This window comes from Aquila chrysaetos, chromosome Z (genome assembly GCF_900496995.4).
Source record: "Aquila chrysaetos chrysaetos chromosome Z, bAquChr1.4, whole genome shotgun sequence".
NCBI classification, from domain to species: Eukaryota; Metazoa; Chordata; class Aves; order Accipitriformes; family Accipitridae; genus Aquila; species Aquila chrysaetos.
In genome coordinates, this window is record NC_044030.1 from 2,801,905 (window position 1) to 2,815,687 (window position 13,783).

The 13,783-nt window shown below is 37.8% G+C and overlaps 1 long non-coding RNA gene across 1 annotated transcript in view; it reads right to left on the reverse strand.

The window, feature by feature from the left end:
• The window catches only part of LOC115337514, a 28,578-nt gene extending 15,200 nt beyond the window's left edge, over nucleotides 1–13,378 (reverse strand). The window contains exons 1-2 of the long non-coding RNA XR_003922172.1: nucleotides 13,272–13,378; nucleotides 9,262–9,364 (exon numbers count right to left, since the gene is read on the reverse strand). This is a non-coding gene — a long non-coding RNA (uncharacterized LOC115337514). The remainder of the gene's footprint in view (nucleotides 1–9,261; nucleotides 9,365–13,271) is intronic.
• Nucleotides 13,379–13,783: the final 405 nt, after the last annotated feature.

Below are 13,783 nucleotides of genomic sequence, written 5' to 3' on the forward strand. Positions count from 1 at the left end.
TTTTATAGCAGTCCTATAAAATATACTAAGAATGAAATTGCCCTGCTTCCTCAAGGAGTATTTTTTCTCTTAGCTTGTATATTTTCCATTAACATTAAAAGGACTTACATACTCAGACTGAAAAGAAAATATAACCATTTATTGTTTAACTTTCATCTTAACTGTCACTGTCCTGTCAGACAATTTCTCTTTTCATATTAATTATCACTAGTGTTACCACTGTCTTATTCTTAGTTTAGTTTGTTTCTTCCTTTCTATATTACCTTTCCTGCTCCATTAAGTCACATTCAGTTTACTGATTCAATACTAATTGGTGCAGTAGCAATTTTATATTTGCTTTTAAAAACATGCAGCTCCACTGGAGACGAGTCACTTGGTCTTTTCACCTCTAGTACAGAACTTAGAATGTCAGGCTCAAACTTATGTTGCCTTACTTTTCATTTTTATCCATAACGATCATCTTTTCACCAAAGAGAGAGATTATTGAAAGGATGCATTTTGCCAGTGTATCCAAGACAGCATCTATAAAGAGCTGAACAGCAAATACACCCATTGATATGAGCAGCTCCTGTGCAATGCAGTTTCCCAAGAATCCCCACACAACACAAGAATGGGACATGTCACACCAGTTTACAGAGTATTTTCATTCCTTCCAGTTCATATTTCTTCACACACACTTTAGTAGCCTGCAGTCTGTAGAACCATGTACAGTCTTTTCAGGGACTTAAGACATCCAAGGGAGCCTCCCTTGACTCTCCTCAGCAGCATGGTCTGAGACGTCATTCTGCTTGAAAGCATCTCACCCCAGCCCAAAAAGATTTTACCTCCTGAAAAAAGACCTTCATGATTCAATGTAGCAGTGATGGTATTGCTCCCTCCAATAGTGGCTGTTCACATCCATTCTGATCTGCTACACAGGAAGCTCAAAAATTGTGGAGCAAACAGTGTGAAGTTTCTGGGAGTTTAGAGGAAAAAGAAACATACCTCAATGTCACTTTTCTCCCTCATTTCTCTCCAATTTGAAAAAGAATTTCTGATCCTTATGTTTGCCTCATTACCATAACAAAAATTTAAAAAAACCCCAAACTTAACAAGCTATCAACAGATGTAAAAATGTTAGGCACGTAAATGAAATTATTTTTCTTTATGTGCATGAGAAAACTCAAATATTTAAAGCATGTTTTGTACCATTGCATAGAAAGCAAAAATGTGGAGATAAAGCACCCTGGATAATAAAATTCCTAGACTGGACACAACTTGTTTTGTAAATTTGCATATATCTTAGTTTCCAACTAAGAAAATTAATGGCATAATAGTTATCTGCTTTAAAAAGACACATAATTAAATGTTAGTGTAGCTATGAAATCAAGATTCAGAACAGCTGAAGAACCAAACTGGGTAGTGGGACATGTCTCAGGATAAATTTTCTTTTTTTCTCCAGATTTACTATGGAAATTGGCCTATAGTTATAAAAGTAGTAATGTGGCACAACAGGGATGGATCTGTAATGTGAAACTCTTGATGCTGGGGACCCAAGCTGCACATGACGCATGTTTTGAGGGGTCTAGTTAAGATTAGCTCAGTCTGGACTAACTCTGGCTTGTATTTTTGGATTGAATGCCTGTTAGTAATGGGAGTGATTTAGATGTTCTCCTGAAGCTTGTTTTCCATTTCATTTCCAGGGAATAGGAATCCAGTCTGTGCCCCCAAGACCACTCCACAAAGTAAACCCAAGTGCAGAAAGTGGGGATGATTAACAGATATACTTCAAAAGCATACTCCTGAATGTAAAATAAAATGCTAATCTAGACATAAGGCTGTCCAGAGATGTTGTTGAATATCCATCCTTGCACTAATCAAAACTTGATTGGACAAGTCCCAGAGCAACCTGATCTAAGTTGGCTAGCATTTGAGAAGGGGATTGGACTAGCTGGTGTCCAGAGATCTCTTTGAATCTAAATTACTCAATGATTCTGTGTGCCCCTGATAGATGGAAGATATTGCAGTCATCTCATTAGAATCTTTTATATATTCAGTGGTGCAAGAATTCATATATAAACTGTGTTATGACTTCAATTTGTTAAAAATTATTTTCATACTTTCATTCTTTCTTGATTTCATAGCTATACAAATTTTGATTTATGAAACCATTCAAAGTGTCCTGGTGAAAATTTCCCTTCCCCCCTCATTTCTATATTACTACAGAAACATCTTAATAAAAAAAGACTGAGGAGTAATTAAAAGGAAAACATTCTCCATACAGACCTCACTGACAAAAAGTGGAAAGGATCTTTAACTTCACCTTATATAAGAGGAATGATCAATGCTTTTTCAAGCAATAGGACTAATTAATTCAAACACCTAACCGGATATATTTATTATAGCACAAAGATAAAATCTTGGGGAACAAAGAGAGATTGAAGATGGAACCCAAACCAGAGACAATAGCACTGCATACTTTTCCTCCGTACACCCTTTCTTAGAAATTACAATTTCTGATTAACTGTGCCTGGTGATGCTGTATGGCCACTAAACATAGAGTCGCCACTAAAGTGTAGCACCTTGCTGTATTCTGTGAAGTGGATACTCAAAATGTGGTACTACACATGAGCAAATAGGTGGGTAAAAGCTTCCCTACTTTGCACAGTCCCAAGAATATCACATTGCATAATTTCCAGCTATGAAGGAAATGACTCAATATATGTTTGTATAAACCTGCATGTTTAAGTGTTGTGGTATGTAAGGGGTAAGAGAGTGCATTTTCTTTCTAAATCCTTTTTTCTTCCTCAGAGAGAAAAAATAAATTGCTAAATTGTTGTATCATAGTGGAGGATAAGGTGGAACATAGAAGATTATCTGATAGTTTTTTTTCCAGGGACTAAATAGCCATTACTTAGGGTACTGTTTGCCATCAGAAAACAGCCAGCCAACCATGCAAACCAGCAAGGTACTTTGACCTTTCCCTCTTTGGTCCTCAGGGAGGCCGTTTTTTTTGTTCGTTTGGTTTTTGTTGTTTTTTTTTTTTTTCTTTTAAGGGAAAACAATTTTTTTTTTTTTTTTTTTTTTTTACACCAGACAGATACATATCACAGCTACTGGTAAACTGACCATGATTCCCTGTATTATATTCCCCATGGAGCCCTCTATAAGGGAAAACCAACGATTTTGACTTTTCAGGTGTAGATTTGCCCTTAAATTATCTCTTTTTTCATCTTAGCCCATACAGCATCAATAACAGAACAAAGAAAAAAAAAGGCAAAAAAACCCCATAAAAACACCTAGCGTCATATAAAGCTGGGAAGAACAGATTCTTCTTTTAGGCATCCATTAGGAATTTAACTTGGCAATGTTTTTTGTATTTCACTTCCACACTGCTGAGAGAAATGTATAAGCAGTAAAACTTATGAAAAAATGTGCTGTAATCTCATTCTGATTCACTTTTTTCAGTTCATTTTGATCCAGAAAGTACTGCCTTTTTCCTGTCCCACCCTTCCTTCAGTCTGTGCCCCACTCCTAAAAGCATCAGGTGGTCAGTTTAATTAAAGCAGCTCCACTGCAGAAGGGGATCACAAGCAGGATGCAGGAATTGACATGGATGTCCAGGTTGAATAGTGACTGCACAGTTGTACTTAGGGTCAAATAGGTGCTTAGTGGAAGAGACAGTGCTGGACTGAAAATGCTGAACATTCAAGAAAATGAAAAATTTCCAATTAAGGAACTAAAAGAGGTTGAAGGCATGAGTTCAGGCCTAGAAAACAGATCAGGGAATGGTGGGATGGGGTGGCAGAAGTACCAACAACTGGACAAAACCTCACTAACTCTTCTGTCTAGGGAACGGGTCTTCCCTTCGGTGTGTTCATACTGACGCTTCCCCAACAGGCAGTCTAATGAAATAAACTTCACTCCTAAGAACTACTAACTGCTATTGGGAAATAGCTTAGAAATATCTTTTCTCAATGCTTTGAGGGATAAATGGAAGATAAGCTGAAGGGTGCATGAAGAGGACAGATTCAACAAGTTTTGAAATTTGCTGCAGGAAGGAAAAGAGAAGAAAAAAAATCTGCTAGCATCAGTCTGTTGCTCTTTTGTCTTTTCCTCCCTGTTCTATTATTTGATTAATGACAAATTGTGTAGATGACAAATAATTTCTCCTACTTAACTGCCAACATTTTTATTTTTATTTTAAATATTCATAAATGAATTTAATGCTCATGTATGTGGGAGACTAATAACATTAGCTAGAGCCAGACAAAGCTTAGGCAGGCATTGTGCAAAATTTTCCACATGGCTCTGCCAGAGCAACTAAATCTTTATCTTTAACACTCCTACTAATATTCCAAGCACAGGCTCCTTTTGTTTTGCAGATACGAGAAAAGCCGCACTTGTCTTAAAAAATGTGTAGATTAAAATAGCAGGAATTCACTGGCATGCTAATACCATGCTTGAGGCCAGGTGAACAGAGGTCGATGGATGTTTGAGGGAGGTTGCTTCTTGCGTTGCTGGTCTCACACATGTAGTCAGACCGTGCCTGGTCCCCATGTAGGGCAAGGTGAATGGAGCTGGAAAAAAAAAATGTGGCTTTCTTCCTGCTTCCCAAAAGTTTGGGCAGCTCCAGCTTCTCACTCCTCAAAGAATCTGCCTACATCCCTCCAGAGCACCTACCTTCTCAGACCTCCCTCAAAGACAAGGAGGTGACAAGGACAAATCAGGACTGACTTTAACAATCCTTCAGTAATGGCCAGAATTCCTAAACCTCTAAAGACCATTTCTACAATCTGTAAAAGATCATTTCAGCAGGGCTGTTGCGTGTGACTGGTAGCACTACCTGTTTCTGCATGGAAAGCTGTTTACAAAGGGCGAATCAGATGTGAACAAAGTATTGCAGTGCATTTCTCCTACAGAGGACTGTTAAGATTGACTATTCTCCTCCTATCTACATAGAGGAAGGTCTTTATATGTGCTGCAGAAACTGAGTCATAAAAATCCCGACCGATGGTGGGAACCTCTAATGGGTGAGAGAGCAGCAAGAATCTGAGACCAGTATCATCCCATTAGCAATATTTACTCTTTTCAGTAGGAACAATTAGAGCCTTGAATCAGCTACAAAGACATATTATGGGTAGGAGAATCAGATGGCTGGTAATGTGAGGGGAAAAGGATGAAAGAGGAGAGATAGTGTGAAAGAAAGACATATTGAAACCAGAATAACTTTGCATTCAATGAGGCTCTATCTGCCTTACACTTGGCAGCTATTTATATATTCCCTGTTTTTCTTGAATTTATTAATGATTGAGAAAGAAACCAAGGAAATATAGTATACAGTATTGTACAGACTCCATAGCCAAGTCAATCTCAGCATTGTACAACTAAAATAAAGGCAACAAGCCCTGAGCAGTGGCCAAATCAAAGACTGAACACCTGGCTCTCATTTATTATGAGTTTACAACTGAAAACAAAGTCTTGACTTTTATAGCTGAAAATTTTGTGACTCGTCCCAGCAGCTCATAACTACAGTTCCCCATCCTGACCAACCCAACAGCAACAGAGCTAAGAAGAACAAAAGCAACCCAAAGAGATCAATATAATGAACCTCTTGCTCTTGGGTGTCTCCCTGTCCTGGCGTCTGAAGTCAATGCCAACATTTTAAACAAAAATAAACATAAAATAGAAAATATGACAGCAACAAAACTGTTGAGCTGCTTCCATCCACCCCCACACATGTAGTGATAAAACCAAAATATGACAGAAATATTTACTCTTGGCAGGGCAATGTAGCTTTCTCATCCTGAGGTATCACAGCCCCACAAAGCATTTTTCCTGTTAGTAGTACTCTCCCCCTGCCCCTCTGAGATTCTTAAATAAATCATTGTACTGAGATGCAGCCATTTTGCTCTTTGGTAGGAGCCTGATTTTCCCCAGGTGGATACCAAAAGCTTTCCTGGGGAGAAGTGAGGAGTTTCAGGGAGGATCAGAGCCTGGATTTCTAGCTCTGCAGGAAAGTCTGAAACTGTAAAGCAGAGTCAAACTTCAGCACTGAAAAAAAGTCCCACGGAATGAGAATTTTGAGGTCTTATCTGAGAATCTAAGGTGGGGGGGGGGGGGGGGGGGGGAACCAGCAAAAAAAAATCCCCAAAGAAAGAAAGAAAGAAAGAAAAAACAAAAATGCCCAGACCAAACCAAACCCTGTGAATGTGGTATTTCAGCACAAACCGATGAGGCATCCTAGGTTGCCCAGAGACCTGATAACCTGCTCCCAGGCTCTCTGCCATACAACTGGGTGCTTGGCAGTACCAGCAGCCAGGGCCCCTGCAAGCCTCTTGCATCTGCAGCGGGGAGCCTGGAAGCGCTGGGAGCCCTGACGCGAGCTGGGTCTCCCAGGGCTGCCAGGCAAGCTGTTGGGTGGTGGGTGAGCTGGCAGCAATCCTGCCGGGTTTCTGTCAGAAAATACAAGAAGATCTGCATGTTTCCAAAGAACATTTAAATTTCGTCAAAACAGCATTTTCCAGCACAATAATTTTTCCACCATGAAATTTCAGTCTCTCCATTTGTTAGTGTCATTATGCTTGGTGTTGGGGGATTTTCTCCGCCCTGTAGCTGACCAGCCTTGCCTTTTATTTGCTGTCTCCAGCCTCTCACTGCTTTGAGGCACAGTCTGCACAGAGGACAGTGAGGAAGCATCCACTTCTGCATGCCGTGCCAAAGGAAGGACGTTTCCTCCTCCTCCTCCTTGCCTTGCAAGTCACCTCCTCAAGCACCATATTTAAACCCTAAATTACCACATGCATACCAGCATCCAACAAAAGGCCAACAGAGTGAAAAAGTGAGTTAACGTGTCCAGCTATTCCTAAATCAATTTTATAATGAATTTTGCTCAACACATACATTACTGCTTTAGCAACCGTGTTCTCTGACATAGGGTTGACCAGAGACATGCTCATCAATCTCAGTTTTAGCAAAAGATACGAAAGAAAAAAATTAAAAAACAAGGAGAAAACTATTAATGTTGGATTTTCCAGGGAGAGAAAAATATTGTTGCATGGTAGTTGCAATTGTAGTAAAGTAAAATAATACAATTCTTGAAATAAAAAAGAACATTCATATAAAGAAGTGATAGCTCCCCGTTATTCTTATATTGACTTACATAAAGACATCATTCATATATGGCATTCCCTGCTACAGGATATTATCGTGGCAAATACTGATTTCTAAAGGATTATTTCTGTGAAGAGTATCATTAGGATAAAATTACAAGGGATACCAATATTCATGTTTATGACAAATGGACTACCTGCTGAAGAAGAGAATACATTTCAAATTTTAATAGAAAAAAAGAAAAAGGCAGCTTGGGAAACAGGAAATTCTGATTCTGACACTGACTTCCACAGCCTTGGGCAAGTCACCTGAATTCTGTCTGTCACAGAAACAATGATTAACTACCTCTTTTGGCTCTTTGAATGACTGATTTCGTTACTGATTTTAAAGTGCTTTGATAATGAAATCTAAACCCATAAAAATCCACTGCGTTATAACAATATTAGAGGTTATATTTCCTTCCAAAGCGTCAGATGCTGACCATCATTATAACACAGAAATTACATATTTTTTAGAAAAGACACAGAATGCTCATTTATAAGGAAGTTTTCAGGTTTCCTGTTTCCCCAGCACTTGCAAACAGATAACTTCCACTGTAGGAACTCTTGCTATAAGAAATACAACAGATTTTTATCTGTCAAAATTATTGCTGTGGCAGAGTTCGATACAGATGTAGTTATACCACAAAGATGTTGCTTCAGCAGACATGAATTATATTGTTTGGGAGTACATACAAACTTTACAGCAAAGACAAGTTTTTGCCTAATAAAGCTTTTGGTACTGTCTCCAAATGTTATCACCTTGCAAACCTAATTTTCTGTCTCCATTTGCTATTTTACAATACAATCCCCTCCAAAACCGCCATCCTCTGAAGGTGTCTGAGCAATAAGCAGAAGAAGAAACCAAAAGCACAGGTAATCAGGTACGAAGTGGGCCAGAATCTGCTTTTACTCAGTGCTTCCTCACTGATCTCTTCACAGTTTTTCCTTAGTATTTTATTACTTTTCTGGACTGTTTCATCATGGCACAAATGTTGAGTTTCTCTCTCACACAAGATTATCTTGTTATAGACTATCTGGTTACTGAAGGTCCTCGAAGAAGAACAATCTTGTTAATAGCTTGCCTGCTCAAAGACATGTCACTTCAAATACATCTTGTGTCTGGATCTCAGCTACATATAAATGCCCTCATCTGCAGCTCCCTCAGCTTTAGACTGATGATGGTTGTTCTGCTTTGGAGTCAAATGTCTCACAAAAGACTTACTCAGCTAGTGGAATTTATTTCACATAAAAACAGTTATACAGAAGTTTTATCTAAATGACCATCATCTTTCTTTCTATAAACCTTATAGTTGCCATTTTTGCAGTTTTCCTTGAACACTGTAATTTATTAAATTTTGACTGAAGTGAAAACATAGGTCAAAAACATTTTCTACAGATCCACATATGCAGGGAAAATGATGTGAATATATCTCCTCTGAAGCATCATCTGACTTGGGGAGGCTTGTGCACATAGTTCAAGGTCTATGAACTCTCCAGGTGAACACTATTCTCTCTGTTTTCCCAGACATAATGGGGAAAAATAATACATGCTTTTCCCCTACAGCCCAGTACACCTGAAGACAGTGCTGGATGTTGGGGAGCTGTTGATGTTTGCACACTCACACACGTACAATCCTGCTGTGATTCTGGTATTATTCCCCAGCATTTTTAGTGGGACTAAAACCATACATCTCTAGCATGACCGTAAGCACCTAAGTTGGGCACTGGCTGAAGGAGTCTTTATCAAGATCTTTTCTTTCACAACTTCCTTTTGTAGGTTATCTCTTACAAAGATACAATGGATAACCATGTTATTTGTCAGAAGTTAGATAAGATACAGGTTAAATTTTGACCTGACAACAAAAGATGCACATCTTATTTCCATGTTATGTGGTTGGGAGATATTTTCAACAAAACCCCTAAATTGTATTATTTGTAACTGATGTGGTTATGAATTCTGCATTTTGAATCAAGGATTTATAAAGTTTTGTGAAGCTCTTATGTTTAACTTCAGTGATTCTTGTGAACAGTTCACCTCCTGTCTTACATGGTGCATCATGAGCGGGGGGAAGAGGCAGGAGATGTGATCTGAAGACAAGACATTTTTGCATTTGAGAATGTGACTTACAGTCATTGGCACAACATCAAGAGGAGGTCCTGGCACACAGCAGAGGTAACAAATACATCCTCTGAAGAAAAAGAGTATCAGATGCTGCACAATGCACGAACCTCTGCAGAGAGACAGATGGAGGGTAAATGCAATAGCCAAGTAGAGGAAATAGCAAGAAAAAGTTATAATAAAAAGTTGCAAGCAACTAACACTGCTAAATGGTTTGCTGAGGCCAAGCTCAGCTCACTAGGAATATAGTCACATTGGTACAGGAAACGCCATTTAAGAAGAGGATAAATGCTGTTTACAGAAAAAATTAGAAATTATTCTGGATAAAGGAGAGGGCATCAACAAAAAAGCTGTTGTCTTTTCCATGGTCAATTTAAATAAAATCAGATATAGAGAAAAAAAGATCTTTTTCTTGCTAACTATACCTATGACCTTGAATGGAGGGATGCTAAATGCTTCAGAAGTTATGTTAATTTTATATATGTCTGTAAATTCTCATAAACATACAACTTTAAGCCGATAGGTATAAACATATCCTAGACATAAGTACTCCCCCTTCTAATGAGATTACTGCTGTTTTATTCCAGCCTGAATTCTGAAAGACATGTACTCTTATAAAGTGATGGTTAAGCCGCTGTTATATATGAATAGCTGGACTGTGGTAAAGAAACCTTTCTGTGAGTCAGTATCTATGAACTTTGGGTGCAATTCACAAATTCAGCACCTTACCTTTCAAAATGCTTTTCACTAATGGTTAACTAAATCGTGCTACTTGGCTGCTTGATACTGCTGTCATGATGTCATCAATAGATTATACCACAGCCACTGAATAAATGATTGACTAGTATGAAATCAAACACTGATGTTCAGTGTGTTACTGATACAGGCCTTCAGGTACACTGTCCTTGTGTTAAATGTCTTTCATGTCCCCATGAAATACAAGTATAAAAGATAACTGTTCCCACTCTAGCTACTGTGGTATCATCTAATACTATAATTAGAATACATGAGTGAGAGATGAGCATTTTAGAATACAGTTCTATAAGCCATTTAAATCAGCATAAAGTGAGACCACCATCAAAAGAAGCAGCTTTGCCTTTGACACTGTTTCTGGTTGATCTATCACTCTTTCATAACCCATTCCCTTTGGCTGGTAAATGGGCTTTTGTGACCACTTGCTGAACTAGGTCAGTGAATTATTCTGTGTGAAAACAAAACAAAAAATGAATAACAGAAGACCCGGATGATGATGGTGATGATGATGATGATGATGATGATTAAATAAGCTATTATTATATAATAATAATAAAAATTACGAACAATAACTACCACCAGGTTAATTCATATAATTCCTCAGTCCAGTTCACTATAAGACTGCAAAATACCATGCGAAATAACCCACATGGTATGGAGGTGGAGATGAGGAGCAATGGGAGGACAGGACTGCTTTTTTTTGGCTGCTGTGACAACTTATACTGGCTCAAAAGGTTCATCTAACTGTTGCCTCACTCTGCATCCCATAAATACATGGCTGTTTTCTCAGAAATTAATTCTGACCACAGAGTTCAGTAATGAATTTCAGAAGAAATAAAAGGCCCACCTCTATGTGTATGACTGGCTAATAGGATTTTGATCTCAACATTCAGTAGTTATCAAGTAAGTATTTTGTTCTCATTCTGGGAATTGTAAATAAGGGATTTATTGAGAGACCCCATTTTTCATTTGATGAGAAAATAACAGCAGAAGAATATATGCAGGTGTTCATGGAAGCATGAATGTTAAGACAAAACGGAGATATCATTCATGATTACTTAGCATAGCTTAGCCAAATAGATTTAACAAACAAATATAATTTAATATTGCCACTACAATAGACTGCAATGACATGTTCTGGTTTTTTCTGAGAACCTATTATTTACTCTTTTAAAAGTTTTAAGTGAGTAAACAAGCCACTGTGATTTACTGAATATTGATGATATTTGCTAATAGAAATATTCATGATATAATCTTTGCTTCTGATTAGACAAAATTTTTTTGACAATATCCTTTTCTTCATGTTCTGGTACTTTAAAGTCTAATTTTGATCTGAATTAGGAGCAGTAGATAGAAAACCTCATCTGTCTGGAAATGTAAAAAAGTAGGCAAAATAACGTACCCAAGCATTTTCAAGTAGTTGCTTTTTAATTTTTTTTTTTTATTTATTTATTTTAGGCAGATGTTTAGGCAATCTGAACTCTCTCCAGGTCAGTGCCCACTAGCTGCTATTATAAAAAGTAATTTTGTAAATGACATCTTACTTAAAAAACCTGACCTCAGTAGCCTTATGATTATAAAATACTTTTCAGCACTTTTTATTGCAGAAGTAAGAGAGAGCATGTTAACACTGTGTCTTGTGTCATAATCAATGGACTAATAAACCAAATCTGGAACCTTTAATATGACTACATGGCCATCAACTATGCATTGTGACTTTCAGATTCCATTTGCAAGGCTGACACCTAGAAAAAAATTGTTTTATTTACAAAGTACCTACTTCAGAAAGAAGTCACTGAGACACAACAAACATGAAATGTCAGGATATCTTTACAGTCACTTTTCTGAATATATTTTGTGTTGTACAAAAGAATTGTTTTTGCCATATTACATCCACATCATATTAATCAGCTGAACCAGTTCTGTTATGTCTTCCCTTCTGTATTTCAAACACCTTAGCAATACAGAACAGATTTATGAATCTCGAAAGTAGTAAAGTAAAAAGGGGGGGAAAAACCAAACAACCTGTGTTTACAGTGCCTAGCCTGAGCGTACTCATATACAAACAAAATTAGAAGTTGCTGTTCTGAAAAAGAAATGCTTGAAAAACACCATGGTTTAAGGCTTTACAGAACATATCATTGTACTCAGTGTAGGAGGTGAAGACAAGAGGCAATTTATTCTGCAGCTGGTTTAGAAATAAACACAGCAACGGAAGATAAGGAGTGAAAGAGGGATAAATCCTCCTGTAGCAAACTTGATGGACAGACAGGCTGCCATTAACAATGCTGTTGCCTTTGTAAGTACAGAGTGATGTGGAGATACCCTGGCATTTATACTGTAGACATGGTCCTTAAAGATTTTACACCTCCAATTCCTTAGAATTATCAGCTATCTCCAGCCTGTCACTCATCCTGGCAATCTTAGATTTCTAGCTTGCAGGCCAGGCAGATTATTGACAAAGCAATCCAGGGTGATATAATACACCCTGACAAACAACAGTGAGGGGGATTGTGTTTACCACTTTCACTGCACCAATTCGGCTAAATTAATTCTTAACGCTGAAAGTAAACTTTCTCTTGATAAGCATTCACTCCCCTCATGCTATTGTTTTGTGGCACTACCCTAGCTCTGAGTAGAGTAGCAATGCATTTTGATGCATTTAATTTAACCTGCTTGCCCTTAATAGAAGTGAGAAGAAGGTTTCTCGTACAACACCAAGCTAGCCAACAGCTATGAATAAAAAAAGGCTGGCATACGATAAAGTTAAAGCTCTAGCTTAAACAGAAAAAAAGACAGAAACATTTAAAATTTAGGCTTGCTTCTGTGTCCTCACCTTACCTACCTCTACTGGGACCATAGCACACGCAGTATGAAGTTAAAGATCACATACTGTTGAGAGACATAAGTACTGGTGAAAACATACAAAATAAAATTGGCTCTGAGATGACTTTTTTTTTTCTTTTTTTCCTTTTTTTCCCCACCATCTTTTGCCCAAAGGCATTTTTTAGTTTTCCAGTTACACAGTCTGTGGATAAAAAAAAAAAAAAAAAAGGTTTTAAAGGGCTGGCAGACCCTTAGCAATAAGGATGACTCTATACGCTGCTAAACTTCTGAACTGATTACTTAGACTAGTTTCATAAAAAGGATTATTTTATGCATTCATGATGAAATAATCACCGATTTAGCACCCAGTGCTTCACCTGCAACTCATGCAAAGAGTGATGTCATAAATGTGGGAGAAAACATCACATTTGCTTACTTACAATTATTGATGGATCTCTTCAGTGTCAATTTTATCAGACACAGCAATGCTAATGCAGAAAAAACTTCTGTGCCAGGAGTTCAGTCATTTGCATGAGATGAGGTTAATTGTAAAACAGAAGTAAAACTCCAAATCCCAACAGTCTTCAGAGGAGGGAAGTTTTAGACAGTGTATTGCTATTCATTCTGAAAACCGACAGCACCCCCCCCCCCCCCCCCCCGCAGTCTTATCTAGAGGTAAATGTCCCTAGACCTTGGAAGTGCTCTGGGCAAACTTTGATTCAGGTTCATCTTTACCTTAGAATTTGCAAATTCAGGACAACCAGCCTAGTCACACATCTTCTCAGATATTTTAACCCCATTAAGTGGGAATTGTGCCAAAAAAGGGGGATTTCTGACAACAAATATATACACTTTATTTGCATCCTATGGAAAATGTTTTAATACATCTCCAGAACTTAAAACTAAGTTAAGAGGATATATGTTAAACACCATAGCAACTGTGCACATGGGA